This window comes from Euleptes europaea, chromosome 5 (assembly GCF_029931775.1).
Source record: "Euleptes europaea isolate rEulEur1 chromosome 5, rEulEur1.hap1, whole genome shotgun sequence".
NCBI lineage: Eukaryota > Metazoa > Chordata > Lepidosauria > Squamata > Sphaerodactylidae > Euleptes > Euleptes europaea.
This window is the reverse complement of record NC_079316.1, coordinates 30,327,834-30,334,473: the sequence shown is the minus strand read 5'-3', so window position 1 is coordinate 30,334,473 and position 6,640 is coordinate 30,327,834.

Sequence of the window (6,640 nt, the reverse complement as noted above, 5' to 3'; positions counted from 1 at the left end):
CCGCCCGCCCGCCCCCTCGGCTCTTCCCCCCTCCCCGGGGGCGAGTCCTTCTCAGCGCCCCCTTCCTCCTCCTCCTCCTCCTCCTCCTCGGAGCACGGACCTGGCGCCAGGGAAGAGGAGACGGAGCCGCGGGTGGGGCGCCGGAGTCGCAGCCCCCCTCCCCGGCCTCCGACTGAGCATGCCCTTGCGGGGGTCGGTGGGTGGGTGGGGGGTCCCAGCCGCTCGTCCCTTCGCCTTCGTGCGCCCCTCGGTTTTCAGCCGGCCCCAAACAGCGCTGGAAGGAAAGCTGGGGGGGGGGACCGAGGGGGGCGCGAGAGGCAGGGTCCGAGGGGCGCGCACATGGGAGGCGCCTCCCCTATTGTTCAATGGCGCAGCGCAGCCTCGGAGAGGCTTCCCGGTCGCCGCCTAGTGGCCGTGGGAAATTAGTAGGGTTGCCGGGCCGTCGGAGGGAGGCTCTTGGGGCGGAGCCTGAGGAGGGCGGGGTTTGGAGAGGGGAGGGGCTTCTTTTTTAATTTTTTAATTACTTTCAGATTAATTTGCAATCTCAGTTGTTTTTCAGTTCACAAAGTACATAGTATAAAAGATTTCCATCTTAACTCTAAGCGAGTCTATATCACTGACTTCCCCTCCTCGGTCCATTTAATAGCCATGCTTCTCTCTTTGGGTTCGGTTCTAATTCATTTTAATAAACCGAATCTGTCAGTCCGACAACACTTTTTTTTTTAACTTTGGTGATTTAATTATGCCAAACGTTTTGAATTAGATCAGTTCATATCCCTTGATATTTCCCAATTTAAGTTCAGTTACACAATATGTTGTCCATGCCTCCCATTCTCCCCAAAATTCAGTATTTTCTTTTTGATTTATTAATGCAGTTAATTTTGCCATTTCGGCCAGTTCCATCATTTTGTCTATCCAAACGGTCTTATCTGGTATCTCAGAAGTTTTCCATTTCATTGCATAAACCAGTCTTGCAGCAGTGGTGGCATGTATCAGAAATGACCTCTGAGTCACTATAGGGAGGGGAGGGACTTCGATGCCATAGAGTCCAATGGCCAAAGCGGCCATTTCCTCCAGGGGAACTGATCTCTATTGGCTGGAGGTCAGTTGAAATAGCAGGAGATCTCCAGCTAGTACCTGGAGGTTGGCAGCCCTAGAAATTAGACAGGAGCCCGGTGGCACCTGGAAGGTCTTTTATGCATGGGTTGGATCTCCCTGCTTGGACCTGGGTTCGTCGCACATTAAAGTAACCTGGGTTGGGGGAAACTGTATGCATTGGCTTGAATGATCGGGGACAAAACTGTGCTTGAATCGAGCCGTGAATGTGGAAAAGCAGCCTCCCAAGCTCAAATCAAGTCCCACTCCTTTAAATGCTGTTCTGTAAATGGAATGAGCCAGGATGAACAGTTTGATTCGGGCCAGAAGAGGAATGGGAAAAGCCGGGTTCGTTTTGTGTCGAAACAGGGTTGAGCTTCCAAGGAATGAGATATCATGCATACTGAAAAAATTGAACCTGGCTGAAACAGAGAATAAAGGAGGTTAAAGCGACCATGCATAAATCACCGAAGACTAACGCCGTTTATTCTGGCGTAAGCTTTCCTGAGCCGGAACCTGCTTCCTCAGAGGCATGGGTGTGTCAATCCACCAGGCCCTAATGACCAGCCCAAGGCCACCCAACAACCTTAATTATTAAAGTCCCTGCTGCTATTATGCTAATTGTAATCCTAGACGACGCATGATAATTTGCCTCATCCACAGCACTAACATTAGGAAGGCAAGGGTGGTATTACTTTATGATGCAAATATTCATATACCAACTAATAATACCCGGTCAGTTTCAGGTTATCTGGAGCAATAGACTAGGGTTGCCAATTCTAGGTTGGGAAATTGCTGGGCATTTGAAGAAGAAGCAGAGTTGGTTTTTATATGCCGACTTTCTCCACCACTTAAGGAAGAATCAAACCGGCTTACAATCACCTTCCCTTCCTGTCCCCACAACAGACACACTGTGAAGTAGGTGGGGCTGAGAGAGCTCTAAGAGCGCTGTGACTAGCCCAAGGTCACCCAGCTGGCTTCGTGTGTAGGAGTGAAGAAACAAATCCAGTTCACCAGATTAGCCTTTGCCGCTCGCCCATGGATGCTGGCTCAGCGTCCCACTGGCATCCTGCCGGCCCAAGTGCTTGCACCAGTGTCCAGGGAGGCATTCCCAGGGCGTGCAAGGGAGGTGGGACTGCTGCCAGGCTGCCGCCTAACCACTTCCAGCCCAGGAACGCCCCCCTCCGAAACAGTGTTGTTGCACCAGGTTTTTCCTGGTGCAGCCTCGCCGTTCTCTATGGGGAAAAATTCCCCATTTTTATTTTTTTAACTTTAAACAGGCTTTTTTAGCCTGTCAGCAGCCGGGGAACTTCTTTGGAGGTGCCATGGTGGCGCCTCGGCTATGCCGTCCCTGGCCGCCACAAAGCTCAGGAAAGCTGTTATCCTCAGACAATGTATAACATGGTGGATGGTGCCGAGTTGTTTTCTGTTGCCTTAGAAGGTCGTACCAGAACCAACGGGTTAAAATTAAATCAAAAGAGTTTCCATCTAGACATTAGGAAGAACTTTCTAACAGATCGGTTCCTCAGTGGAACAGGCTTCCTTGGGAGGTGGTAAGCTCTCCTTCCCTGGAGGTTTTTAAGAAGAGGCTAGATGGCCATCTGTCAGCAATGCTGATTCTATGACCTTAGGCAGATGATGAGAGGGAGGGCATCTTGGCCATCTTCTGGGCATGGAGTAGGGGTCACTAGGGGTGTGTGGGGGGGTAGTTGTGAATTCCCTGCATTGTGGAGGGGGTTGGACTAGATTACCCTGGTGGTCCCTTCCAACTCTATGATTCCATGAGTGGGGAATCAAACCCGGTTCTCCAGATCAGAGTCCACCACTCCAAACCACCACTCTTAACCACTACACCACGCTGGCTTTAGCATCATTGGTGGAAGACTCAGGCAGAAACAACCCTATCCCACCATAGAGCCCATTTACAGGGCTGTGATGTCCACGATGAAGGCTTTACTCTCTATCAATGTTGCATTTGCTGGATCCCACCCAGCACAATTATTTAAAGTGGTTTGGAAGTTAGTCACACAATACTCTGAACCCCCTGAAGAACCAAAATTGAATATCCTTTTGTCCAACTTCAAGACAAATCTATGGGCAGACTTGTGCCAGAAGCTTCGAACGCGCCTGTTTGTCAGGCCATTTATGCATGGCTGTTTCCAGTGGCAGACCTACATTTTTGGGGCCCTGAAGCTTGAACTGTTATGGGGGGCCATTCGCAACCAGCAACAATAGGGCAACATCCAACAAGGTCCAAAGGGCCTTGCTGCCCTTGCAAGGACATCGCCAACTAAATGAATCTTATAATAGACCTCCTCCTGAACCCCTGGAGGGCTGCTGCCTGTGGGAGTTGACAATACCAATCTTAATACATTAATGATCTGACTAAGTATAAGGCAGCTTCATGTGACAAAATAATAGGAAGACGAATTCTCAGGGAATAGCCGTGTTAGTCTGCTGCAGCTGAAGTAGCAAAGGGTCTGGTGGCACTTTAAAGACTAACATATTGTGGCAGAAGCTATTGAAGAACCTGGCCTACTGCAGGATGCTTGACTACATTCAGTTGGCAGAAAGATGCATTCTTGGACATACGAACAGTAGACTGGCAAGGGAGCTATTGCAAAATAAGAGGCTCAGTTTCCTGAGACAAGGTGTGCTACATTGCTAAGCAGGGATGGAAATAAGAAAAGGAGGAAAAGATTTACTCAGCATGGGTGTGCACCATTACTAGCTGTTGTCAATGGAGGATGACTCTGAATAGTGAAGTAAGCCTGTAGGGAGGAACTACTACTTTTTTCTTACGTGCTAACAATCTCAAATCCATGTCGAGTCAAGGTCTGACAATATCTAATCTGTTTATGAAATAACAATTTTCCTTCTGGACCTTTTCCAGGCCTGTTTTAGCATCCAAGTCCACCATTGCTCTCCCCTGTCTTTTTGCTGTACAGAAACCAAGACTTGGAGGACTCAGCAATATTGTTATGGTTGCCTAGCAACTTCCAAAATGGCAAGTGAGAGCTCAGGGTAGGGATGCCAGTCTCTAGGTGAGATTTGGGGATCCCCCGGAATTACAGCTCATCTCCAGAGTACAGAGATCAGCTCCCCTGGAGAAAATTGATGTTTTGGAGGGTGGACTCTATGTCATTATACCCCACTGAGGTCTCCCCAGGCTCCACCCCCAAATCTCTAGGAGTTTCCTAACCTGGGGGTGGCAGCACAACCTCCCATGCCCTCACAGATGGCCAGGGAGGACCTGGCAACCCTAGCTCAGTGGGTATTCTTTTCTTAAAGCTACAGGTGTTGTTTCTATTATTTTGGGGAGTTTTAATCCCCAGATGTATTTTTAAGAGATCAAGTCTTTCTGCAAAACTGGGAATTCCTTCAGGTTTGTAGAGACCCCCCCCCCTTTCTCGTTCCTTTTTGCTGATCTGTTATTCTAGACTGTGGCCCTGCTCAGAATTAAATATATGGTTAGAAGCCCCTAGATTTTTTTATGAAAAGCCATGGTAGCACATCTGTTTTGCATACAAAAGGTCACAGGCTATACTCAATACTTAGAGGAGTGGGGCAGCCCTCTTCTCCATAATAGTTTGTGCAAATGCGTTTCCTGACAGTTGTATAGCTCAGCCCAGGAGACCTTTCTATAGGAGAGAATTGGCTGGTGGGAACCTTGAGGAGGGCTTTTTCGGCTGTGCCCCCCTCCAAATTTGGAACTCCCTGCCACTAGAGTTGGGCTGAATGGGATGGTGGGGGGGAGGCACTATTGTAACATTGCATTTGATTGCTGAAGTGGTATTTTATTGATTTTACTGTTTTTAATTGGATTTTTATTGTATTGTAATGTCCTTTTATTGGTTTTACTTTTTTACTGCTTTGTAAACTTGGGAACATTTAATGCAAGGGTGGTATCTAAAGCAACTAACTAACCTCATTTTTCAGAATGATAATTTTCATTTGGCACCTGCAGACAGAGTATGTCAAATGGCCAAGCGAATGCAGCCATTCATGATTTCAAAGATATCTACGTTCCATGGTGTTCATTCAGGAAACGTCGGTGGATTAAGGAAGGAGTTCATTAACGTTTAACAGGATGCCCATCTACTGCCTGTTTTAATTGCTGCCTTGCTCATAAATCATTTCGTAATAAACTGTCCAATAAATCCCTTACAGTAAAAAGCGGAAGAAGGTGTATTACATTCACTTCTGGTTATTAATGAGTCTTATGCAAGCCTGATGTTTCAAAATGCATTTTCTGAGAATGGAAACAAGAAGGAATGATCTGCTTCCGAGTGATGCCCTACACTCAGTGCAACGCAACACATTTGTTGGAAGTGCCATAACCAGAAGAAGCCCTTCAGTGTAATCACAGGAGATAGGGTTGCCAACCTCCAGGTAGTAGCTGGAGATCTCCTGCTATTACAACTGATCTCCAGCCGACAGAGGTCACTTCACCTGGAAAAAGTGGCTGCTTTGGCATTTGGACTCTATGGCATTGAAGTCCTTCCCCTCCCCAAACCTCACCTTCCTTAGGCTCCGCCCCAAATACCTCCTACCGGTTGCAAAGAGGGACCTGGCAATCCTATTTCCACTCCAATGGGGACCTAAAGCAACCTAGAACATCATCTTCCCCTCCTCCATTTTATCCTCACAAGGACAACCCTGTGAGGTAGATCAAACTGTGAGTGTGTGACTGGTCCAGGGTCACCCAGTGAACTTCCATGTCTGAGTGGGGACCTGAGCCTGGGTCCTTTCAGATCCTAATCTCACACTCTTAACTACTACACCATACTGGCTCTCACATCTTCCTTTCACAAGTGTTACAACAGATGTGCAAAAAGGGAAGTGCAGCTCATTCACATTTCTTCTCCCCTTATGTCTCCCCACCCCTCAGCTGGCTGCTGAGTTACATGTGGGCTACGTTTTGTTCTCCTCTGCTGGCAGGTACTTAACGCCTGGGCAGGGTCAGAGGCAGGAGACACTGGGCACAAGCTCAAAGGTTTTTGGCTCACACCCTGGGGGCCTGCTTGAGGCAGCCTCATCAACTGGGGCCAGCCCAGGATGTTTTCGCTTTGTTTCTTTAATTGCATTATTGGCTGAAATTGATGGATTGTGTTGTGGTTTTGTTCTGTGAACCACACCTGGAAGAAAAGTGAAAAATGCCTTAAATAAATAACCTAGGTAAAGTAGAGCCATGGAAGTGAAAGACAAAGTCATACATTCTACTTAAATAGGGTTGCCACGTCCCTCTTCACCACCAGTGGGAGGTTTTTGGGGTGGAGCCTGAGGAGGGTGGGGTTTGGGGAGGGGAGGGGAGGGACTCCAATGCCATAGAGTCCAATTGCCAAAGCGGCCCTTTTCTCCAGGTGAACTGATCTCTATCGGCTGGAGATCAATTGTAATAGCAGGGGATCTCCAGCCACCATGTGGAGGTTGGCAACTCCATTAGCTTTGGAGCTGCTAGGACCACCCAAGAAACTGTGTTAACCCTTTCCCACCCAGGGCATGGAGAAACGTATTCCCTTTGTACTACAAGAGGGCTGGGGGC